The following is a 27,954-nucleotide window of genomic DNA, read 5'->3' on the forward strand; positions in this document are numbered from 1 at the left end:
GATAGATAGATAGATAGATAGATAGATAGATAGATAGATAGATAGATAGATAGATGGTGGATGGATGGATGGATGGATGGATGGATGGATGGATGGATGGATGGATTGTACGTAGATGAATGGATGATGGATTGATAAAGACAGATATAGATAGTAGATAGATGGATGGATAGATAAAGAGACAGACAGATGATTGATAAAGAGATAGGTCTCATTAGATTTTTTTGTGGTTTTTGAGTCACACCCGGCAATCTCAGGGGTTATTCCTGGCTCCATGCTCAGAAATTGCTCCTGGCAGGCATGAGGGACCATATGGGATGCCGGGATTCAAACCAATGACCTTCTGCATGAAAGGCAAATGCCTTACCATCCTGCTATCTCTCTGGCCCCATGGTCTCATTAGATTAAAATAGCCTTCCATTGTTTATCTGTTTAGCTCATTTTTTCCATCCTATATATTCTGAAAATAGATTACTAAAGAGTAATTTATTCTTTTTTTTTTTGAGAGTGAGACAGAATCTACAGGGTTTTTAGAAGCTTATACAAGTGGATCACATATTTAGAAAGCATAACTCTTACCACTGTATGTGTCACAAGGTTCTTGGTAAAGTATAAATGCAATTTAAATTGATTTTCTAACCACTTTTATGACTGCCATCCTGTGTGCAGCAACAGGATTTGGGCATTTGTTTTTATAGGGCAGAAAGTGTTTAGAGTCTCTGCAAATCAAAGTGCTTTGAAATCATGATTGTGAATGTGATTATGTTTCAATGAAAACAAATAATTTTAACTGTGAAAAGTGTGTTGTTTATCCCAAATTTGAATGGCCTAAAAGAGTTAAAAGTTTCAAGGCTTGACTAATGAAAAAGACCACCATTAAATTTCACATATATTTTTTACATAACATTTTGGCAGAAAAGTCAAACAAGTTGGGAGGATCTGATCTTCAATTTTCTCTACCCATAGGCAATAATACCTGGAGAAATTATTTACCTTGATTGATCTTCCTGGGCATAAGAGACATCTCTGGCTTAAATCCCATCTGAAAACTATCTTGCCTCTCTTTTACTTATAGAATACTAACAGGATTTCCTTCTCTCCAAAGAAAAGGCAATAAAATATGAGCAGCTAACATGTTTTTCTTGACTATTTGTTTCCTTTAAAAGACGATTAATGTGTTTCTTAGTAGGGAATTCTTTGTTAAAATCTATTTGCTTGGGGCCGGAAATATAGCATGGAGGTAGGCTGTTTGCCTTGAATGCAGAAGAATGGTGATTCAAATCCCAGCATCCCATATGATTCCTTGAGCCTGCCAGGAGTGGTTTCTGAGCATAGAGCCAGGAGTAACCCCTGAGCACTGCTGGGTGTGACCTAAAAACTAAAAACAAACAAACAAATAAATAAAATCTATTTACTTGTAACTAGGAGCATTTACTCTTATTTTAAATTTATATACACTTCCATGTATAAATTGTATTCTAATACCAAAAATATAACAAAATTTAGGCTAAATCCTATGACTTTTATATGAGCTTATATATGCCCCTGTCGATGTTGAAAGAAATGCATGACAAAGTGGAACAGAGAAAAGTTAAATCTAGAATAAAACATGAGCCATCTAGAATTGCTTGGCTTACATTTGCAAAGTGCTTATCACAAGGAGTTTAAATAATTAATTTAGTAAGGAAACAAACCAATACTTTTTAGTTTAGCAGTAAACTAAGTTTGCAAGTCTTATCATCATGGTCTACTTGCTGGCATATTGTACATCTTGGAAAATTTACTTAGATATTTATTCCATAAAAATAAAGTAAAAATTGTTCACAAATGGTTTCCAAATACCTCAACTGATTAGAAGCCAAAAGTTAAAACTTGCTAAAGACTTGAAAGTAGTTTAACCAGATGGAAAACACTAAAAATAAAATTACTGGAAATACTAGAAAATAAATTTAGCTATTATGTATTGCCACTAGAGTGTGGTCCAGAAAAGATATCCACATTACAATTATCATTAACCTAGTAACTATCTACAGATAACTTTATTTGGGGGAAGTATTATAGTGCCATTGTTCTGGTATGATTTTATCTTAACATTGTCTTTGAAACTGGCAATAATTTCTGTATTGCAAATGGGAAAATTATGGAGTTGAGATTCATTCAAGTTCACACCTATAATAGAAATATGATAAATTTTAAATTTCTAGATTTCAAGTAAGTGCCCTCAGCCTTGCAGTATAAATCAATTATTTGCTCCATCATATACAAATAAAATTAAGTGACTTGATAGCTATTTTCAGAAGTTCTTAAACTAGGCTACCTATTAAGAGTATAATTTCATCATGTGAAAAGGTAAAGCTCAGTTTCTTTTCCTGACCATTAGGTTTGCCACTAAACATTTCTGTGCTTCCAGCTCATTCTCCATATATGGTAGGGAATAAACTAGAGAGAAATTTCCAACAATGTTTCTCAAGGTTTGCTAATAAGCATTATTGCTTCAAGTAAAAGAGTAGGAGAGGAAATTTTTTTATTTTTTTCTCTTTTTCATATATATATATATATATATACACATATATATATATATATAATTTAAACACCTTGATTACATACATGATTGTGTTTGGGTTTCAGTCATGTAAAGAACATCACCCATCACCAGTGCAACATTCCCATCACCAATGTCCCAAATCTCCCTCCTCCCCACCCAACCCCTGCCTGTACTCTAGACAGGCTTTCTATTTCCCTCATACATTCTCATTATTATGATAGTTCAAAATGTAGTTATTTCTCTAACTAAACTCATCCCTGTTTGTGGTGAGGAAAATTTTTTCTAAGAAAAATTCATAAAATGCCTCACAGTATATTTCAACATGTAAAGAACTCTTATAGAAAATAGTCCGTTTAATGCTGCTTTGTAGAAGTTTCCAAAATCATACTGTATCCAAAACACATTTTTCCATGAATGCCTATTACCATCACACAGAACATTCTTTCTTAGAAGCAGCATAATGAAATACAATAGTGGATAATACAGATTATGATCCAATGAGGGAGTTTTTTTTTACAAGCTTTTAAACAACTTGTGAAATAAAAAATTGATCAGTGTATGAGGAATACTTTGAGAATACCAAGAATCCTTTCTTCATTCCTAACTTATCATCGATTTCTCATACAAAGTTTTCTTTTTGGAATCCTATATTAATAGTATTCATGACAAGTATAGCTTAAACTCAATAGACATGAAGCAGTATCTAAATGTTTAGAGTTTAATACTACAAAATCACTTGAGCATTACAAGTATTGTGTAAGATTATTATTCACCTGACTAATTTCTTCCCCTTTGCTCTCTCACAAATACTCTAGAGTTTTTATTTTCTTCTGCAACCATACAACTGCACATAAGCAGAAACATCAAAACTGCTCATATCCTAAATATGTGTTACAAATATTTGTTCATAATTTTATCTGAGGAAATTACTGCGAGCATGAGATCCAGCCTTTGGAGTCAATTATTTTGACTTCAAAGTAATATTTTCTGCTCCCAAAAAGAAAAGACAGGACTGGCAAAGATATTCACTGAAGTAGAAAAAATGAGTTTTGTTTCAGAACACTGCCAAAATGGATCTTGAATATGAATTACCATTAGTTATATTCTGAAATCCTAAGTGCCTTAAACTGATGAGGGAAAATAACTTGTAAAATTTGTTTAGGAATTAGTCAGAGAGAGTCCAAAGACTAAAGAACTTCTCTTGCCTGTTTCTGATCCAATTTCATCCCCCAAATCATCTATGGTTCTCTGAACACCACAGAAATTACCCCCAAGAATAGAACCAAGATGAAGCCCTATGTACCACAGGGTGTGGTCCAAAAGAAAATCAACAACAGAAATAAAACAATACAAAGATGTACACATAATGAACATGTGATAACCAAATGAAGGAAACTACTGAAAATCACTGGAAGCAGAACAATGCTAAGTTCTTGTCTCATATTTGTTCACTTGTGATTTATGTACATATATTTTTTCTTGAGGTTCTCTTTTCATAGAAATGAAGATCCTCCAGATTTTAACAATTTAAAATATTAAGAGAGCCAGAAAAATATTACAGTGTTTTAAAGTACATGTTTTGCATGAAGCCAATCCAGGTTTACTCCCAGGCACCACATAACTACAAGAGTGATTTCTTAGTGCAGTCAGGAGTAAGCCCTGAAAACCATCAACTGTGGTAAAAAGAAAAGGTAAAGAAATAGAGTGGACATACAAAGACACTCTGGTTGATATACAACCCAAACACAGTGATACACAAAACTAATAAAGTGAAAAAGGCAAAGTTCTCTATTTACCATTAAAACTCAAGTCTTCTTTTAGTTTCTAATATTTTTATCATAATGATATGTACTTAGAAAATAAAATGAATTTCAATACTGTTGCATGAAATTACATAGGACTCATAATAATTATCAGGAACTTAGAGAATATTTATTATGTGCTGAGTTATAATAAAAATATCAATTAGTATTATTATTTAATTTTGTCCAAAACTTTTACCCCATATCAGAGCAATACTATAGGTTCTTGTATTGTTTGCAGTCAATCTGGGTTTGATCACTGGCATCCCATATGGTCCTCTGAGACCAACAGAAAAAGTGATTCCTGAACCAGTAGTAACCAGAGCCAGTAGTAACTCCTGAGCATGACCAGGTGAAATCCCCGAAAATAATTATACCCTAGAAATATATTTTTAATTATCATGTTCTTCTTTATACCCAACATCATAAATCCAGATTCAAAGTACATATATGTATACATTTTTCCTACGATTGAGTTAAATATTAAAAAAGCGTCAGTGAATTTTATAGTATGAAGACTACTACTCCTTAGACAAGAAAATTCTCACTAAAAGGGGGGAGAGAGAGAGAGAGAGAAAGAGAGAGAGAGAGACTAGAAACAGAGAGATAAAGCAGGTAAAGCATTTGATGTGACCATTAGAAGTCAAGTTAGAGGCTCTAATACACATATTTTCCATTAAGCAATTCTAAGAGTGAGCCAAGAATAAGCCCTGAGAAAATCATGGATCGCCTATATATTAATAATAATAATAATAATAATAAAGTAAAAAGTAAGATATTTTCAAACATTTGCTGGTCATTTTACAAAGCATGAAAATATACAAATCACAGATATTACAAACCACAAGCTCAAAGGTTTAAGAGGTAAGATAGCAACATTTAATGAAAGTATTCATATTAAAAGCCACACATAATAAAATTTTATGAAAAATGTCATTTTGAAACCAGTGGAAAATCTAAGCATAATATTAATGCTGTACAAGTAAAACTGAAATATAGTAACATCACACTGTACAGCTCACAGAAGCTCTCATATTTTATATATTGAACAATGAGATTAAAATTACACATTACTTCAATACAACCAAAAGCAAATTTTAGGCAATATAGATCTAGTTTTCACATATTTCTACCAAGTTTGATTTGCATTACTGACTAAACATCTAAAACTGCCAAGTAAGGGGAAAAATCCAATGAAATTTTATGCCTAACATGGATGACTGGAGACTTAATCATGGTGAACATCATCCTTTCTAACCCCATCTTAGAATTTTGCTGAAAGAAAGACTGATGTTTACTAGGGGTCATCTGGCAAGAGAGATTTTTATTAGAGTTTTCAGAAACCTTTAAAATATTCTGCCTTCACCTTTCTAACCCTGTAGAAGAGAGGACTGCAGAACTCATAGCTAATATTCAAACTGAAATTGGACCACATATATATGAGAAATCAACTTGACATCAAAGGTTATTCTTTTTCCCATACTTCCATTTTCCTGCTCCAATCTCAGTTTTATAGTGATTTTATTTTTAGTTAACTTTTTTGGAGTAAAAATAAGAAATCTTCCACAGATAAACCTGCATTTTTCCTTTTTAGATGCATCTGCAAATCCAGCTGTGATTCCTTTGTTGTCTCTCAGACACAGAAAAGTAAGCCCTAAGCAAGACTACTAAAATACAGAATTTTATTTGTCCTGAACATAGTATGATGTGAGCCACTATTATTTTAAACTAAAAACTAAAAACTTATATTTTAAACTAAAGCTCTCTCCTAACCTTTGCATCTATTATATTTTTAATATCTTTGGGTCTTTTTCAGAGAATATTTTCTGAGAAAAAGCATACAATTTTTAAATTGAAATAGCCACAAATGGCATCTAGAAAGACAGATGATAAGTAGGACACACTTCTCTTATTCAAATGTTCTTCTTTTCTTATAATTAGTAAAAGCAGAATTTTATAAAAGTCATGTTGCAATGCTTCCAACAACACTTTTCACAGTGCAATCTTATATAACCTAAAACCAAGATGCAAAGTCAACCTTTATCAAATTCAACTAAGTAAGTCACTTTACCTTACAAATCCTTGGTTTCTTGCCCATAAGATGAAGATGATACCACTACTAATGGGGCCAACTCCCCAGAGTTCTGAGGCAGAAATAAAACTACTGTGTGTGGAAAGGCTTTAAATTACAGAACATGATCCAAATACAAAGATATTTTATTATATAAGCTCCAAATGCTGAAAAAAAATAAAAACTTCCTTTTTTATTTCAACAAGCAGTCTCTAAATTGCCCATAGGTATTAATAACATATTTGTCATAATTCAAAATTTTCACAGATTTATTAAAATAGCAAAAATCGTTACTTACTGGAACATGCTCAATTGATCATAAATCTCCAAAACAAAATTTCCCAGTGTTGCCTAACATTCACTTATGTTAAAAATTATATTTATGGGATAATTTTTAGAGCAAGGTAAATTTCTGTAATCATTTGGTAGCAGTGACCATTGTCATTCATTAAATGCCTTTCTTTCTTCAGAGAAATCTTAATAGAGATCATTTTTTGAACATTTGCTGAATCCAACATTCTGTTGCCTACAAGAAACAAAGCAAAAGTGGTACTAAGAGGAAAATATATAGCTTTTTGCAAGCACACATCAGGAAGAAGGGACCTACATAAGTAGCTTATTGACACAGCTTAAAAAATTACAAAATGATCTAAAAAAGGAACCAAAATAGAAAGACAGAAAGAAAGAAAGAAAGAAGGAAAGAAAGCTTAAAGAAGAAATCAGTGAAGTGGAAACCCAAAACAATTCAAAAGATCAACAAAAACAAAAGTTGGTTCTTTGAAAAAATAAACCAGATTGATAAACCACTAGAAAAACTCACAAAGAAAGGGAGAAAGAGAAACTAAATAAATTGGATTAGAAATGAAACGGGGGAGATAACTACAGATACTAAAGAAATTTAAATGATAATAAGAGGCTATTTTGAGAGAATCTATGCCACAAATTAAGGGAACCTGGAAGAAATGGATAAATTTTGGACTCAGTTTTCCACAGTTGAATCAGAATGATCTAGCATATCTGAACTGACCCATCACTATCGAGAAAATTAAAATGATAATCAAAGTCTTCTGAAAAACAAAACCCAGGTCAAGATGGATTCACTAACAAATTTATTCTAACCTTTCAAGAAGAACTGCTGCCAATCCTTTCAGGATCTTTCAGGAAACTGAAGAAACAGAAACACTTCCAAACAGTTTCTATGAAGCTAACATCACTCTGATACCAAATCCAAACAAGATGCTGCAAAAAAGAAAACTACAAACCAATATCACTGATGGACATAGATGCAAAGATCCTCAAAAAATCCTAGAAAATAGGATCTAACACCTTATCAAGATCATACACTGTGACCAAGTAGGTTTTATTCTAGGAATGCAAAGATGGTTTATCATAGGTAAATCAATCAACATAATACACTATATCAACAAAAGAAAAAATAAATACAATATGATCATATCAATAGATGCAGAGAAAGCACTCGACAAGGACAAACACACATTCATGATAAAAAGTCTCAATAAGATAGGGAATAGAAGGAACTATTCTCAATATAGGCTAGGCTATATGCCACCACAAACCAATGGCAAATATACTCAATGGAGATAAACTAAAAGACATTCCTCAAAAACTGGTAGAAGACAAGGCTGCTCACTCTCACCATTCCTATTCAACATAGTACTGGAAGTACTTGTTAAGCAATTTGGAAAGAAAAAGATATCAAGGACTTCCAGACAGGAAAGGAAGAAGTCAAGCTTTCATTGTTTGCAGATGATATGTAAGTATATTTAGAAAACTCCTTAAACCTTGCAAAAGGATTCTAGAAACAATAGATTCATATAGCAAAGTGGTTGTCTACAAAATTAGCACACAAATATCAAGGATCTTCTTATACACAAATATTAATAGAGAAGAAATGGACATTAAAAAAAGCAATCCTGGGGGCCTCTGCCTTGCACTCACTAGCCTAAGGAGAACCGTGATACAATCCCCTGGTGTAACATATGGTCCCCTAAGCCAGGAGCAATATCTGAGTGCATAGCCAGGAGCAATCCTGAGCATCACCAGATGTGGCCTAAAAACAAAAACAAAACAAAAAACAAAACAACAAAAACAAACAAACAAACAAAATACCTGAAGCCAGAGAGGTGGTGCAAGATGCAGGGTGTTTGCCTTGCACACACACTAACCTATGACAAACTATGGTTAGATTCCCCAGCATCCCATATGGTCCCCCAAGCCAGGAGCTATTTCTGAGTGCATAGTCAGGAATAACCACTGAGCATCACTTGGTGTGGCCCACAAACAAAACAAACAAACATACAAAAAAAGAAATCCCATTCACATTACTACCACACAACTCGAATACATTGCAGTCAACAAGAGGACACAAGATAATGAAGACACATACTGAGTTCATGGATTGGGGATATTAGCATAATTAAAATGGCAATACTCCTCAAAGCACTGCATAGATTTAATGAAGTTCCTCTAAGGATACCCATAACATTTTCAAAAAAATGAATCAAACACTTTTGAAATTTATTTGGAACAATAAACACCCACACATAGTTAACACAAACCTTAGGAAAAGAAGACGGGAGGTATCACCTTACCCAACTTTAAATTGTTCTGTAAAGCAATAGTCATTAAAAAAGCATGGTATTGGAATAAAGAAAGAATTAAGATCAATGGAATAATAGACTTGAGTATTCAGAGAATGTTACCCACACATACAATCAATTTTGTTTTGTTTTTTTTGGGCCACACCCATTTGACACTCAGAGGTTACTCCTGGCTATGCGCTCATAAATTGCTCCTACCTTGGGGGAACCAAATGGGATGCTGGGGGATTAAATTGTGGTCCATTATAGGCTAGTGCTTGCAAGGCAGATGCCTTATGTCTAGCGTCACCTCTCTGGCCCCACAATCAATTAATCTTTGATAAAGAAACAGGAAATGCAAAATGGAGCAAGAAATGCCTCTTCAACACATGGTATTGGGACAACCAATTCGCCCCATGCATAAAAGAGACCTCAGACCTTCATCTAATGCCATGCACAAAGGTCAAATCCAAATGAATTAAAGACCTGGATATCAGAACCAAAACCATAAGGTATATAGAACAATATGGAGGTAAAACACTCCAACAAAGGCCATCCACAGAATGAGAGAAACTATTCACCTAAAACTCTTCAGATAAGGGGCTAATATCTAAGATATACAAGGCACAAACAGAATTTAATAAGAAAAAGTAACTAACCCCATCTAAAAATGGAAAGAAGAAATGAACAAACATTTTCTTAAAGAAGAAATGCAAATGGCCAAAAGAGACTTAAAAATATGCTCCACATCACTAATCATCAGGGAGATGAAAATCAAACAACAATGAGGTACCATCTCACACCATAGAGACTGGCACACATCACAAAGAACAAGAACTGGCAGGGATGTGGAGAGAAAGGAAGTCTCATTCACTGTTGGTGGAAATGCTGTCTAATCCAGCCTTTATGGAAAACAATATGGAGATTCCTCAAAAAAATGAAATTGAGCTCTCATATACTTCAGCTATACTACCCCTAGGGATATACACTAGGAACACAAAAACACAATACAAAAATGCCTTCTTCACTTCTATATTTATTGCAGTGATATTTACAATAGCTAGAATCTAGAAACAACCCAGGTAACTAACAACAGATCAGTGGCTAAAGAAACTGTGAAAAGTATATGCAATGAAATACTATGCAGCCATTAGGAAAAATAAAGTCAGGCAATTTTCCTATACATGAATGGACATGGAAACTATTATGCTGAGTGAAATAAGTCAGAAGGGCCTCTGCACCACGCACGCCTCCTAGGGACCCCAAGCTTGATTGAGCGGAGAGTACACGGGTGAGTGCCTTTCCCCAGCACCTCCATACTCTCCACGTGGGAGCCTGAGACAAGCTTCTCGCTGCCACACAGCAGGACCTTCCCAGGGACCTGAGCTGAGTGCAGATCGAGTGAGGAGAACCCTGCACATGACCCACTCTACGCCACTGGGACGGGCTAGGACCAATAGACTGGGTGAGCTTGGGCCTGACAACTGGACCTTTGGCTAACCTAGAGCAGCCTACCTCCCTGAGCCCCAGAGTGGACCTGAAACTCCCCAAGGGCTGAGGGAAGTTACTGGGTGGATTTGACTATGGGAATTTCTTCTGCTGAGGCTAGGACAGGGCGAGGCTCCATTGACTTATAGAGAGTGGAGGGAGGATAGAGAGCTAGGCTCGATCGCACTCTCAACCACTGTAGCCAGGAGCAGAACTGCACCGGCTGGCAGGAATAAGGAGAAGGAAATTGACCAGACCCACTGAAGGAGGGCTGACATCAAATAAGGGAGGGGGGTGAAGGAGCTAGGCTCAACAGCGCCCTCCACCATTGCTGACAACAAAAGGGAAAAACAATGAATTGGGCCACATAAAGAGCGCAGGAGGAGCCAAACCTCAGTGAGCTCACCCAACAACCCCCTCAAGAACCACGCTCAGGGAAGGGACGCATCCCCACGCCACAGGGGACCAAAGCAGGCTGAATTTAGAAGGCACAGCACTCCAAACCACACCAATAAATGCAAAGAAATATGGGTAAATCAAGGAGAACCCTAATATCTGGAGATACAAAGACAAACCCTAGCAAGTTTCAAGTCCACCAAAATGCACAAATCCATGGGAAGGAGACCTAAAAGCAGCCATGAAGAAGGAAGTGCAAGAATTGATAAAAAGAAATGAAAGAAACGCTAGCTACTGAGTATAAGAAATCTATGGATGAACAAATCAGCCAAATTAAAGAAGAAATTTTAAAGAAATGAGGTATTCCATAAAAAAAGAATTGAAGGAATTAAAAGACAAATTAACAAGTATTATGAGCAGAAACACAGAGTTGGAGAAGCACATTGAAGAACTTGAAGGAAAACTGCAAACAAAAAAATGACCAAGAAACCAACAAAGAAATAAAAGGCAAAGCACTGGAAGAAAAAGTCCAGTATCTAATGAACAAGGACAAAAGAAACAATCTAAGAATTGTGAGTATACCAGAAGGGGAGAAAATAAAGAAAGGGGAAGAACAAGTAGTCAGAGAAATAATAGCAGAGAACTTTTCCACCCTCTGGAAAAAAAACTTCAGTGCAAATCCAGGAAGTGAATAGAGTCCCTAATAAAATAGACCCTAATAAACCAACACCAAGACATATAGTAATCCAAATGGCAAAAACAAAACAAAACAAAACAAAAAAACAAACAAACAAAAAAAACAAAGAGAAATAGGAACTCCTTAAAACAATAAGGGAGGAAAAAACCTCAAGTACAAAGGAAGGACATAAGAATCAAACCAGATCTCCCAATTAAAATATTTCAAGCAAGAAGACAGTGGAATCACATATTTAAATGATGGAATGAAAGAAATTTCCAACTTAGGGTCCAATACCCAGCAAAACTATCATCCATATGGGAGGGCAGACTAAAAACATTCTCAAACAAGAATGAACTTGAACTATTTGTGCAAACAAAGCTGATCCTAAACGACCTACTCAGAGACAAATTACACAATCCAAAACCCCGATTGTAACAAAAACTACCCTACACAGCACAACTGCACAACAGTCATCTCTGTCAATAATTTACCTAAATGTTAACAGACTAAACTCTACCATTAAAAGACACATAGTAGAGAACTGGATTAGGAAAAATAAACTGGACTTCTGCTGTCTACAAGAAACACACCAACAACTACTGGATAAACACAGGCTGAGAATAAAAGGATAGAAAGTAATTATTCAGGCCAATGTAAAACAAAAAAGAGCAGGGATAGCCATTCTTATATCAGACAAAATTGCATTCAACCTCAAGAAAGTGATCAGAGACAAAGAGGGTCACTACTTACTGATCAGGGGAACATTAGATCAAGAAGTACTAACCCTGGTCAATAGCTATGCAGCTAATGTAGAGCCAGCAAAATATGTGAGGCAACTGCTCACAAACCTGAGAAACACATGAAGGGAAAAGTGATAATAGTAGGGAACCTCAATACTCCACTATTACCACTGGGCAGAACAAGCAAACAGAAAAATAGCAAAGAAATAAGAGCTCTAAATGAAAAATTAGAAGACCTATGGCTAATAGACTTATATAGGGCCCTCCATTTCCAGAATGCAGAATACACATTCTTCTCAAGCCCACGTGGAACCTTCTTCAGAATAGACCATGTCTTAGGATACAAAGCCAACCTATATAAGACCACAAATGTAAGGATCATTAGAAGCACCCTATCAGATCACTATGCAACAGAGGTCAAAATTGAATTCAAGAAGAAGCAATGGAGAAAAACTAATATCTGGAGATTAAACAACATGCTGCTCAACAACAGCTGGATCAAAGAGCAACTCAAGGAAGAAATAAAAAGATTCCTTGAGAAAATGATAATGAAGAGACAAATGTCAAAATTTGTGGGACAAATTACTGCAAAAGCAGTAATTAGGGGGAAATTCATAGCAATACAGGCCTATATCAAGAAACAGGAAAATGATAAAATCAACAGTTTAAAAGATCACCTCAAGGAATTAGAACAAACAACAGCAGCAGAGAAATCCAACCACAACCAGAAGGCAAAAAATAATAAAAACCAGAGCAGAAATAAACAACATAGAAACCAAGAAAACAATACAAAAAATTAATGAGATCTGGAGTTGGTTTTTCAAAAAAAATAAACAAGATAGACAACTACTGGCAAAACTCACAAAAAAAAAAGATGGAAAACACCCATATGAGTAGGATCACAAATGAAAGGGCAGAGATTACAACAGAACCCCAAGAAATACAACATACTTGAGATCATATTATGAACAACTATACTCAGCTAGGCTAGAAAACCCAGTAGAAATTGACAGACTATTAGAAAAATACCATATTCCGAGATTGCAAAAGGAAGAACTAGAAAGCCTAAACAGACAAATCACCTCAGAGGAAATTGAGGATGTAATTAAGAAACTCCCTAAGAACAAAAGTCCAGGTCCAGATGGATTTACAGGTGAATTCTATTGAACATTCCAAGAAGACTTACTACCACTTTTCCATGGGCTCTTCCAAATCATCGAAAAAACAGGAATCCTCCCCAAGTCCTTTATGAGGCTAATATCACACTCATCCCCAAAGATGGCAAAGACACCACAAAGAAAGAAAACTATAGACCAATCTCACTAATGAACATAGATGCAAAGATACTCAACAAAATCTTAGCAAACCAAATCCAGTACTTCATCAAAAAGATCAGACATCATGACCAAGAGGATTTTATATCAGGAATGCAAGGTTGGTTCAACATACACAAAAAAATCAATATTATACATCACATCAAAAACAAGAAAGACAAAACCCACATGATCATAGCAATCAATGCAGAGAAGGCGTTTGACAAAATCCAACACCCTTTCATGTTAAAGACACTCAGCAAAATAGGGTTAGAAGGAACCTTCCTCAAGATAGTTACAGCTATCTATGAAAATCCTACAGCCAACATTATACTTAATGGCGAAAAGCTAGAAGCATTCCCACTAAGGTTAGAAACTAGGCAAGGCTGTCCACTCTCTCCACTCTTATTCAATATAACCTTAGATGTCCTAGAAATAGCAATCCGAGAAGAGAAGGAAATCAAAGGAATCCAAATTGGGAAAGAGGAACTCAAACTGTCTCTATTTGCAGATGATATGATGATATACATTGAAAACCCTGAAGAGTTTACAGTAAAACTCCTAGAAACAATTAACCAATACAGCAAAGTATCTGGATAAAAAGTCAATACACAAAAAACAGTAGCATTTCTATATACAAAAAAAAAGAAGTCGAGGAGAGAGAGCTTAAAAATACAATTCCATTTAAAATAGTATCAAAAAAATATCAGGTACCTAGGAATAAACCTTACAAGGGAAGTGAAAGACCTATACCAGGGAAACTTTAAAACACTCCAGAAAGAAATTGAAGAGGATCTAAAGAAATGGAAGAACATCCCATGCTCATGGATAGGTAGAATTAACATAGTCAAAATGACTATCCTACTATATATATATATATATATATATGTATGTATGTATATATGTACGTGTATATATATATATACACGTACATATATACATATATATATATATATATATACACGTACATATATACATACATATATATATATTTAATGCAGTCCTTATTCAAATTCAGGCATCATTCTTGAAAGAATTAGAACAATCATTCACAAAATTCATATAGAACCACAAAAGACCCAGGATAGCCAAACACATACTGAAAAACTAGAAGCTGGGTGGCATCTCCTTACCTAACTTGAAACTATACTATAAAGCCATAGTAATCAAAACAGCATGGTACTAGAACAGAGACAGGACCTCAGACCAGTGAGTCAGAACAGAATTCCCAGACATAAACCCACCACATATGCAGCCAATTAATATATGATAAATGAGGCAAGAACTTGAAATGGAACAAAGAAAGTCTATTCAACAAACGGTGTTGATACAATTGGAAAACCTCATGTACGAAAGTGAAATTTGACCCATACCTCACTCCTTATACAAAAGTCAACTCAAAATGGATCAAAGAAATAGAAATCAGACCCGAATCTATAAAGTTTATCAAGAATAAAATAGGCAGAACATTCGAAGACCTATATATCAAAAAGGTCTTCGAGGATGGAGCACCAGTGGAAAGAACTTTATCATAAAACATAAACAAATGGGACTACATCAAACTAAAAAGGTTCTACATGGCGAAAGAAACCTTACTTAACACAAAAAGACAGCTAACAGAATGGGAAAAAGTCTTTGAACTTGACATATCAGATAAAGGGCTGATATCTAGAACATACAAAGCACTCAGAAAGCTGAGCCCCCCCAAACCAAATAAAGCCATAAAAAACGAGGAGATAAAATGAATAAACACTTCTCTGAGGAATACAGAAGGATGGCCAACAAACACATGAAAATATGCTCACCTTCACTCATCATCAGGGATATCCAAATCAACATAACAATGAGGTACCACCTTACACCTTACAGTGAGGATGGCTCACATAAAAATAATGGGAACAATGTGTATTGGCGGGGATGTGGTATGAAAGGCACTCTCATCCACTGCTGGTGGGAATGCCCCATAGTCCAAAACCTATGGAGAACAGTATGGAAAGTGCTCAAAGAACTCAAAATCGAGCTGCCATTTGACCCAGCAATTGCTCTCCTAGATATCTACCCCCAAGTTGAAAGGACATTAATTCAAAGTATGTGTGCACCCCACTATTTATCGCAGCACTCAGTATTATAGCCAAGTCCTGGAACCAACCTCGATGTCCAAAAACAGATGAATGGATCATTAAGATGTGGTGTCTATACACAATAAAATACTACATGGTAGTTAGAAATGATACAATCGCAGCCTCTGCAACAACTTAGATGGACCTAGAACATATTATGTTAAACAAAGTAAGTCAGAAGAAGAAAGATAAACACAGAATGATAGCACTATTCTGAAGCACCTAGAACATACACTTTATAGACAACTAATACTCAACAACCAAATAACAGAGTTTAACAGGGTAGAATCTCCAAACACTGTAATAGTCAACATAAACTCGGGAGCAGTCTCCAAAATACATGAAAAAGAAGCAACACAAACTCTTGACTACACATTATACCACAAAGAAACCAGCAAAACCAGAAACAGCAGCACTGAGAGAACATGTATGTAATCAGCCTTCTACTACAAAGGCCCATAATTGTCCCTTAGGGATCTTATACAGGATCACAGGTAAAAAATACCATGGGAAATCACTGACTCCAATGGAAACATCTCATAAAACTATGTTTTAATGCCTTAATCTTACTATATTTAAAATAACCTCTCAGCTTTTCTATCCACAGACTTCTTGGATACAAAAAGTAGACAAACTAAGATGGTATCTCGGGGCTCAGTCATGCGAGATACCATACTCAGCTTGCACTATGAGAATATCCTGAGAAAACTCTTTAACATACACTTTATCTCTAGGTTATACCTTCTTTTAGGATTTGAAGCACGTGACCAGTCAGACTACCGAAGCAGCAACTGTGATGTACAAACTTATACTACAGGCCCTACTCATCGATCACATTCAAGCAAACTAGCATTCCCTTGCTATTTTCTCCTCTCTTCTCTCTACTTTTTTTCTTATTTTTTCTTTTCTTTAATTTTCTTCTCTTTTCCTTTTTTCTTTCCTCTTTTCCATTTTTTTCTAATTTTCTAATTTTCTTCCTTCCTACCCCTTCCATATACTTTCCCTTTCCCCCCTTTGGAAATCCAACTATCCCTTCACCCCTCAATCCCATCCAGACCTCCCACTGTATTAAAACTTTTCACCCTCAGTTTTTAATCCATTCAGCATCAAGACTGACCTCCTACCCCAACGAACCAGTACCCAGCACCCAAGCGAAGGGACACCCAGCCAAAACCACACCTTGTCCCCTGCAAGAAAAGACAACCAACTCCCCTATGGACTCATGCTGCGCGGCCCTCCCTACCAACTCCGCCTAACGTGGACTGTTACTTGAAACCAGAATTAGCTCTAAAAGTATCCCCAATGCAAGAGCTCTTCCAAGACCTCCCTGCCGCAAATCTTTTACCAATCTCAAGAAGGTCAGGGGGAGTGATGGAAAGGTGACTGGGAACCCACACACAACAAGAAAATCCCAAAAGACAATGAGGAAACCTAAACTTCCAACATTAGTATAAGACCTGTATTACATCACCTCCTTAATTGCTTTTCCCCAAAATTAAAGTAGTCTCTTGCATCACTTTGTTCCTTTAATTACTTTGTAAATTAATTTTTAAAATGTTTGTTCTACATATTCATAGGTGAGCACATACATTTATGCCTATTTTTATCTTTTTTGGGTGTATGACCTGTTTCTGTTTTCCTCTCTGTCCACCCCCAAATACACCAACAATATAATGTAGCACCATTTCTCCCTGCAAAGGCACACTAATAAAAGGGGAAATCCTACATATAAAAACGAGTTTTTATCTAATAGGGATAAGAACTTTTACTTGTTTACAATACAGGGATATCTCCCACCTTGAAAATATGTCATGCAGACCCAACTTAGACCCCAGGTGATTAGACGCCATTCATCCACCCTTGAACCTTGGATCCCAGACATATAAATGACAAAGTTCTTCCCAAGAGCTACGGGAAACAAATCCCATCCGGGACATTCTTAATACTGCTGGGCCACCAACAAGTGTCAGCTCTAATATTATATCCTGATAACAAAGAAAATGGGAACAACTTGACCTAAGAGCAGGTTATCCTACCTCACCAGCTAACAATAAGACAAAATCAGAAGACTTGTCACCCTTTGGTCGGTCCAAAAGCCAAGATCGCGGTTTACAGATGACCGGCTACTAGAACCATGACTGGACTGTATATATCTTGGGACCAATAAAAAAGCCCTAGTCTAGGGTTTGAGTTACGACCTGCACAACAACCTTGATCCCCAGTTCCAAAGGTCTGGCTGAGACAATTGCAATGGAATGGGACTTCTGGAAACACAGTGAAAGACGTTATCCTAGGTTTAATCCTAGGATCAGTGCAAAGACCAAGACCACCAACCACAGAAGATGGATTAAAATGACACTGAGTGAACAGAACTTCTAGACCCACAAAGAAAGACTTCATTATAAGTCCCACTCCTGGACTTGTACAGATACTGAGATCTCTAGATACAGAGGTCTGATTCTATCACCCAGGATGGAGCAGAAGTCTTCCAAATACCACAAAAGCACCAAAGGGAGAGTAAATGAACCTGAACGGAGTCTATAGTTAATCCCATGAAAATATACTCCAAGGGTGGAGGAACCCCATATCTCTTAGGCCAAGTGAATTCCTTTTTGAATGACCCCAATATTTACTGTGCCAGTGCAGGAGGGAAAAAAGGCAAAAAAGCACAAAACATTTTTATATATTATTTTTATATACTCATTTATTATTTTTTTATCTTTATACCTATCTACTTCTTGTCAATTTCCTTGTTTTGGTGTGGTTATTGAAGTTGTTGTCCCCATTTATATTTATGTTTTTTCCTTCTTGTCTTTTCTTTCTTTATGTGCCCTGCCATGTTTTTTTTGTTTGTTTTTGTTTGTTTGTTTGTTTTTGGGCCACACCCGGCAGTGCTCTTGGCTGTCTGCTCAGAAATAGCTCCTGGCAGGCTCGGGGGACCATATGGGACACCGAGATTCGAACCAACCACCTTTGGTCCTGGATTGGCTGTTTGCAAGGCAAACGCCACTGTGCTATCTCTCCGGGCCCCCCTGCCATGTTTTTTATCTCAGGACCATGGCTTTTTTGTGGTGCTCATCATTGTTATTGTTGGAGTGTTCACTGGATATTTGACATTTCTTTTTGTACTGTTGGGGTGTTTCACCTTATTTTTCTCCTTCGTCTCTCAAACTGATGATGAGAGCCTCTAGAAGGATTCTGCCCATTTTCAGCATATCAGACTTTTACCCCAGTTTATCAATTTTCTCTTCTTCAAACAAAACCACATAACTTGAACTATCTCATCCTGGCTCCCATTTAGAGGGGGAAATAGGGAGGCACCAAGACCAAACAGGTACAAGACTACTAAGTAATAAACTAGGTACAGAGGGGACCACATTTTCTAGCATCCCCAGGGGCGAGGGAGGAGGATATGGGAGGATATGGGAGATAGGACAAAAATGGAGGTGTAGGGAGGACAAATCGGTGATGGGAATCCCTCTGATTTATAAATATGTACCTAAAATATTATTGTCAACAATATGTAAGCCACTATGTTCAAGATAAAAATTATATTTAAAAAAAACACAGAGGATGAAACTTGAAATCATATTGAAAGCATCACAGATCCTGTACTTCTTTATAAAACATATACTTAAAAATGAGCCATTGATAAATCTATTGTCTTAATTTTATTTTTTATTATTTTATTTCAACACGGTGGTTTACAAAGTTGTATATATATATATATATATATATATATATATATATATATATATATATATATATATATCTTAGTGGTATCTGGCATTCAATGTTCCAACACCATTCCCATCACCAGTGTAGATTTCCCTGTCTTTTCCCACCAACCCAAACTTGCCCTTTCATCAGACTCAAAATAATGTATTTAATACTGATTTTTACAACTAAATGACTGATGGAATTTTTGAAAATATACTTCAGTAAATGAAAATGGGTTATATTGTTACACACTGAACCCTGAAGTTACTGTGTAAATATTTTCTAAGTCATTGTTTTTCATTGAGCATTGTGTGTTATGTTTGTATATTGAGATTTGTTTGTCTCAGTGTTGCTTTCCCATATAAATTTGTGTCTTTATACAGAGGTCTCATTATTAGAGAATTTGGAAGTCTCTTGTGGTGACAATTGTGGGACATGCTCCAGGAACACCCAGGATTTGTACATATGGGCCCTTGATCTTACATGGAGGCAGTTGTGGGATGTGAGCATTGCTGTTCAATCTGAGAATATCCTGAAGTTTTTATTCCCCAAACCAGTATACCTGGGGAATTTGCCAATTAGGTAATCTCTGTAGAGATTAGTCATGAAGTAGTGAAATTGGGTGTCTGGTCTGGCACAGTTCTGGGGTGCAAATGTGGCTGCCAGGGTTTGACAGGGCAGGGTACTGATCTGGAGTGGATCAAGAGTTGCCGGTTGGAGTACTGGTGTTCTTATGATGTTTTGTAACTTGAAGATTAATGACTCTGTGCTGAATAAAACATTCAATCCACAAAAAAAAAAGAAAAAGAAAAAGAAATAAGTCAGAGGAAGGGAGATAAATAGACAAAATAGGCTCATTCATGTATGAGTTTAAGAAAAATAAAGGACATTATTCTAATAATACCCAAAGGCAATAGACATGAGGTCTCTAAGGACAAGCCATGATATGAAGCCTTCCACAGAGAGTGATTTGTAGTTAGAGAAATAACTACACTAACAACTACCATGACAATTTTTTGTTTTTGTTTTTGGATCACACCCAGCAGCACTCAGGGGTTACTCCTGGCTCTACGCTCAGAAATCACTCTTGGCAGTTACCAGGGACCATATGGGATGTTGGGATTTGAATTACAGTCCTTCTGCATGCAAGGCAATTGCCTTACTCCATGATATCTCTCTGGCCTATCATGACAATTGTAGTGAGTGAGAAAAATAGATTGCCTGTCTTGAATATATGTGGGGTGAGGGAAGAGGGATATAGGTGGCATTGGTGATGATAGGGTTGCATTGGTGAATGGGGGTGTTAATTTTTTATAATTGTAATCCAACTACAAACATGTTTATATTCATGGTGTTTCAATAATATATTATTAATATATAGTAAAATATTACAAAAATTTAATGGATAAGAATTTTGTAAACATAGCCTATTGACCTTTCATTTTACATGGGCTACCTCACGATTTCCAGAGAAACCTGATGTAGGAACTTAATAATAATAATAATAACATAGCTAGTACCATTAATTGCTTACTTTATTTTAATTATGTGTATTGTAATAATAATCATTATAATAGTTATTTAAGTTTTTTGCTATAGTTATCTCCATAGATAAAAGGAAAAACTAAGGCAAAAAAATTTAAGAATTTTTCCAAATATAAATTACCAGTGGTGAATGGAATTTTAAAATTCTGAAATTAGCTATCTTGTGTTTTATACTTGTGTTTTTATCACCCTCTACAGTATTCTATAGAATGTTCCATTGAAATGACTACTTTGGCAACAAGTCACTACTTTTAAATTTCTTTACTACTTTCTAAGTACTTTAAATTTTTGGTTAATAGGCATTTATAAATTAGTTGTTAGAGTTTTTATTTTATAAAATGAGGGGATATGTTCAAAGAGGTGAAAAAATGTGTTCATATTTGCATAAGTTGTACTAGAAGTTTTAGCCCTTGTGTTTGAATTCTATGCTACAACAACATTATCAGGAGAAGCATTGCCTCCAAACAGTGTGTAGATACCACTCCTAACTATTATCAGAAGGATCATGAAGGCATGAAGGTGCTGATCAAGTGCTATGGTTTCACAATGCTCCATGAACGCTAGATTACACCAAGTGGTGCTCCAGGAATCAAATATTTCCAGGAATTGAAATGGGTCTCTGAATACTTCCTGAACACTGTACTACCTTCCAAGTCCCACTTTGAATGACACTTGAAAATATCCTATATTTCACACAGGAACTTTGATATAGGCTGTAACTGACCTGTCATACTGATTTAACTTACTCCTGTGTAGCTCCTATTTATAAGAAGATAATAGCTATCTTCCAGATTTTACAAATGTCATGACAATTCTATAATTTAGCACATGAGGCCATTTGTAATTTTATAAAGTCAGATAGATCAGTTTAACACAGGTACAGTATTGTTTTTATTAAAAAAATTGTGCAATAGTTAAAACCGGATTAATAGATGCCCTTACTCATGAGGAAAATTTTGTACAGTTTTGCAGACCTAATGTTGGGATGGACATTTTTGACATAGTGTTTTCTTAGGTGATTTTATAATATTTCTCAAGTAGTTTTTAATAGAAATGGTGATTTCTTAATAGTGGATGTGGTTGTAGTAGAATTAACCACCCTATTGGCTTCTGTTTTAGTTTTCTTTTAAAAATTTAGTAGCAGGCTGCAAATTCAAGGTAAGAAAGACTAGGTCCAAAAGACAGCTGAATCCTGGACCCAGTCTAGCCTTAATTGATTCCTAAACCAGTAAACCATATGGATATTCCAAAGCAAGGACATCTTGCATCCCATCATAGAGACACCTTGGAGCAGTGGTCCTCAAACTATGGCCCGCGGGCCACATATTGTATTTGTATCTGTTTTGTTTCTTCATTGCAAAATAAGATATATGCAGTGTGCATAAGAATTCGTTCATAAGTTTTGTTTTTACTATAGTCAGACCCTCAAATGGTCTGAGGGACAGTGAACTGGCCCCCTGTTTAAAAAGTTTGAGGACCCCTGCAGGCTTGGAGGGACGGAAGAAAGGTGGAACCAAACTGACCATCCTACATTCCAACGTGGGGATACCTTGGTCCTTGCAAGAGAGAGGCACCAATAAATGGCATAAGGCCCTTGAAGATTAGAGAGGAAGAATTGCATATAGTCACTAAAAAAGAATAGCACATAGATGCCACGCATACATAAACTTTTAGGGAAGCTCAGCCCATCAGATGTATCCTCAGATTTTCCTGGTGGGGAGAACTGAAATAAAATCCACGCGATTCCTCAAAAGGCCTGCTGTGGATGCCTTTTGCTCCTGCGTGAATGGTTGAGGAATTTCCAAAGAGATGTTTGGCATTACATTTTCGGTCATTATTTGGCTAGCTCTCCTTTGTAAACTTCAGGCAAAGTTGTGGCCTCTATCAAATAATTTGGCTCAGAAATTCCAGCACCAAAGATTACTAAGAGATCCCTTTTCTGAATATTTTTAGCCCGAAAAGCAAAGACAGTGTTTTTTCTCTTTTTCAAATATGTCCTTGCAGCTACAGTTTCTGGTAATCAAGGAGAAGCCAGAGAACAGACCCCTAGGCTATTGGCTCTTTCCTTTACTTGACATCTAAAACCAAGGAGTCCAGCCCAGGAAGATCAAGTTTCTAGATATTTTCTACTTCCTCCTAATTCTGATTTTGCATTTGAAGTAAGCTTGCTAAGAGTTGCCTTGAGTTGTAACCTTATCCTTTGTAACAGAATGTTTACAGGCACACCCATAGCTTAGGTATTGTTACTGTTGTATTTTGCTTTGTAATTATAATTATTCTTTACCTGTGACTGGCTTATCCCTATAAAAACCCCTGTTTGGAAAATAAATTTCTCACACTCTTGCCAGAAGATGTGTTGTCCCCACATATTGTGTGTGGCTTCATTTATTTCATATTTCATATTTATCCATATGCTGGCTGGGCAACCCACTCTCTGTGAAGTGGATTCACCAAAATCACACTGGCACTGCTTGCAGCACGTAGATGGCACAATAGGTGAAGAATAAGGGTAAAATCTAGTTTAATGCTATTCTCACTTCTGTCACTGGCTTAAAGTATGATATAATAAACAAGACTTCCTCCCCCTAATTACTCCGATCACTACATTGTCAAGGGAATGGGTCCTTTATCCTGTAGATTAGGAGACCATCTGGAAGGCCCAGCCTATATATCTACATGCCATCGGTCAAAAAGTTGGAAGTAAATGTTGTCATGAAGGGGCTGAATAGACAGAAGATTGTGACTTTTTCTGTAAAAAATAATTGGATAAGTTTGTCCCTTAAGGAGGATTCCTATCTCTGTGTACTCCTGCCCACATATAAACATATAGAAGTTAGCTTAGTTGTATATTAATGTAGAGAGGTGGGGAGTGCAAGAGGTGCGCTGAGTACAGAAAAATAGGTAAGTATAGTACATGTAAGGAAAGGAAACTAAAAGATCAACTTTTGGATATGTATAGGTTTCGTGTCTCCAGTACTGACCGCTGTGTTAGTGAGGTCTATCTATATAGATGTTTACCCTTTTCAGTATTGTCTACAGCACCCTATAAGTCAGCTTTCCTTTCCTATAGAAGAGGTAACCATGTGGTTTTTATTTGACGTAGATTGAATTGATGATAGTGAGAAGGAGAAGATGGAAGAAGAGGGAGACAGAAAATGAGAGAAGGAAAACAAAACAAAACAAAACAAACCAACAATCAAATAACAACAACAAAAATAAGAAGTAATGAGAACAGAGGGTACAAGAGCAAGGGCCCATTAGTTTGCCTGAACATGCTCAATGCTTAGTAAAAATCTGTAGGTCATGGTTCTTACTTCAGTGATCTGGCTGGTCATGTGCTTCAGGTCCTAAAAGAAGGCATATTATAGAGATAAAGGGTATATTAAAGAATGTTATCTGGCCATTTTCATGATTCAAGCTGAGTATAGTGTTTCGTGTGACCAAGCACTGAGGTACCACCATAGTATGTTCACCTTTTGTATCCAGGAACCCCTATGGACAGAAAAACTGAGAGGTTATTTTAAATGTGGTAAGGTTAAGGCATTTAAACATAATGTTTTAAAATGTTTCCATTGGACTCAGTAATTTCCCATCATAATCTTTACCTGTAATCCTGTATAAGATCCCTAGTAAATTATTTTGGGCCTTTGTAATAGAACGATCATTATATACCTGTTCTCTCTATGCTGCTGTTTCTGCTGTTGCTGGTTTCTTTATGATATAATGTGTAGTCGGGCTTTGTGTTGTTTCTCTTCCCTTTGTTTTTGGGCTCTACTCCCTAGTATATGGTGATTATTACAGTGTTTGAGGTTTCTATCCTGTTACACCCTGTTATTTAATTGTAGGGTATTGGTTGTATATCTGGTCTATATTCTAGGTACTTCAAAATAGTGCTATCATTCTGTGTTTATCTTTCGTCTTCTGGCTTGCTTTGTTTAACATAATATGTTCTAGGTCCAACAACGTTGCTGCAAAGTCTGTGATTGTATCATTTCTGACTGCCACGTAGTATTCCACTGTGTATAGATACCACATCTTAATGATCCACTCATCAGTTTTGGACATCGAGGTTGGTCCCAAGACTTGGCTATCATACTGAGTGCTGTGATAAATAGTGGGGTGCACACATACTTTGGGATGAATGTCCTTCCAACTTGGGGGTAGATACCAAGGAGAGCAATTGCTGGGTCAAATGGCAGCTCAATTCTGAGTTCCTTGAGCACTCTCCAGACTGTTTTCCATAGGTGTTGGTATAGGGGGCATTCCCACCAGCAGTGAATGAGAGAGCCTTTCATACTGCATCCCGCCAACACAGATTGTTCCCATTATTTTTTTATGTGAGCCATCCTCACTGTAAGGTGTAAGGTGGTACCTCATTATTGTCTTGATTTGGATTTCCCAAACAACCCATACCTATGCCCCATATAACCCCTCCCATATATTAGTCCCTCCCCCCTCTTCCAGAAACTCGACTAAACCTTCACCCCCCCCCAATCCCAGCCCGATATCCCTACCACATTGTAACTCTTCACCCTCAGTTATTATTTTTTTCTTTAATATTTTTTATTTGAACATCCTAATTACATACATGATTGTGTTTGGGTTCAGTCATGTAAAGAACACCACCAGTGCAACATTCCCATCACCAATGTCCCAAGTCTCCCTCCTCCCCACCCAACTCTTGCCTGTACTCTAAACAGACTCTTCATTTCCCTCATACATTCTCATTATTAGGACAGTTCAAAATGTAGTTATTTCTCTAACTAAACTTATCACTCTTTGTGGTGAGCTTCCTGAGGTGAGCTGGAACTTACAGCTCTTTCTCTTTTGTGTCTGGAAATTATTATTGCAAGAATGTCTTTCATTTTTCTTAAAACCCATAGATGAGTGAGACAATTCTGCATTTTTCTCTCTCTCTCTTTGACTTATTTCACTCAGCATAATAGATTTCGTGTACATCCATGTATAGGAAAATTTCATGACTTCATCTCTCCTGACAGCTGCATAATATTCCATTGTGTATATGTACCACAGTTTCTTTAGCCATTCGTCTGTTGAAGGGCATCTTGGTTGTTTCCATAATCTTGCTATGGTAAATAGTGCTGCAATGAATATAGGTGTAAACAAAGTCATTTGGTTAGAAGAGATAAAAACCAATAATCAGATGCCTTAATGAAGGTATTAAAACTTAACATTGAATTCTCTGAAAACAGAGTAGTAGAGTAGTGTAGAAAGCATATGATGTATTTAGAAAAATCATGTATTCTTTGTAGATAAATTGAGAATCTTTTGTTGTTGTTGTTTGTTTAGAGAATTGTCTCTAGTAGTAAAAGATGCAAAAGCAAAACTAAACAAATTGGACTACATACAACTAAAAACCTTATAATAAAAAAAAACTTGAATTTAAACTAAAAGGCAGTTTACTTTTTGAATAATATACGTTTATATTATGCATCAGCAGTGATTTTCATCCAAAATCAAAATATATATAACTTGAAGCTGGAGAGAGATAATAGGTTCTCCTTGAATGTAGCTGAAACAGTTTCTAAGCTTTGTTGTAGATGATCGATCTTATCTAATTGGCACTGCATTTGATCCTCTACCAATGGACCTCAAACTATAGCCTGCGGGCCACATATTGTATTTGTATCTGTTTTGTTTCTTCATTGCAAAATAAGATATATGCAGTGTGCATAAGAATTCGCTCATAAGTTTTGTTTTTTCTATAGTCAGATCCTCCAGTGATCTGAGGGACAGTGAACTGGCCCCCTGTTTAAAAAGTTTGAGGACTCCTGCAACCAGGAATTATTCTTGAACCCAGAACCAGGAGTAAATTTAAGAATTGCCAGGAATGCTCCCAAAACAAAAGCTATGAAAGAAAATTTTTTGAAAAACTCAACAGTTTAAAAGACAATCTAAATAGATACCTCATCAAAGGCTTTTAGCTGTCAACTAAGCACATGAAAATAGCTGTACCTGTTCATTGTAGGGAAAATGCAAATTAAAACACTTAAATATCACTTTTACCTTGTGATATGACTCTTATCCAAACAAAAGATGAGGAATCAAAAGCATTGAATACTATGTAAAGGTGAAAATCCTTTATGAACTCCTGGTGGGAGTAAACTGACATAATCTACTGATGATGTTAATCCTGCCAATCCATGAGCAGGGTATATGTTTCCATTTCCGTGTGTCCTCTCTTATTTCTTGGAGCAAAGTTTTATAGTTTTCTTTGTATAGGTCCTACACATTTTTAGTCAAGTTGATTCCAAGATATTTGAGTTTGTGTGGCACTATTGTGAATGGGGTTGTTATCCTAATGTGCATTTTTTCCTTATTACTATTGGTGTATAGAAAGGCCATTAATTTTTGTGTGTTAATTTTGTAGTCTACAACATTGCTATATGAGTCTATTGTTTCTAGAAGCTTTTTGGTAGAGTCTTTAGAGTTTTCTAAGTAGAGTATCATGTCATCTGCAAACAGTGAGAGCTTGACTTCTTCCTTTTCTATCTGGATTCCCTTGATATCTTTTCCTTGCCTAATCACTATAGCAAGTACTTCCAGTGCTATGTTCAATAGGAGTGGTGGGAGAGGACAACCTTGTCTTGTGTCAGAATTTAGAGGGAAGGCTTTTAGTTTTTCTCCATTGAGGATAATATTTTCCACTGGCTTCTGGTAGATGGCCTTAACTATATTGAGAAACGTTCCTTCCATTCCCATCTTGCTGAGAGTTTTGATCAAAAATGGGTGTTGTAACTTATCAAAGGCTTTCTCTGCATCTATTGATATGATCATGTGGTTTTATTTTTCTTGTTGTTGATATTGTGTATTGTGTTGATAGACTTACGGATGTTAAACCATCCTTGCATTCCTGGGATGAAACCTACTTGATCATAGTGGATGATCTTCTTAATGAGGCATTGAATCCAATT

Source organism: Suncus etruscus, chromosome 7, assembly GCF_024139225.1.
Source record: "Suncus etruscus isolate mSunEtr1 chromosome 7, mSunEtr1.pri.cur, whole genome shotgun sequence".
NCBI lineage: Eukaryota > Metazoa > Chordata > Mammalia > Eulipotyphla > Soricidae > Suncus > Suncus etruscus.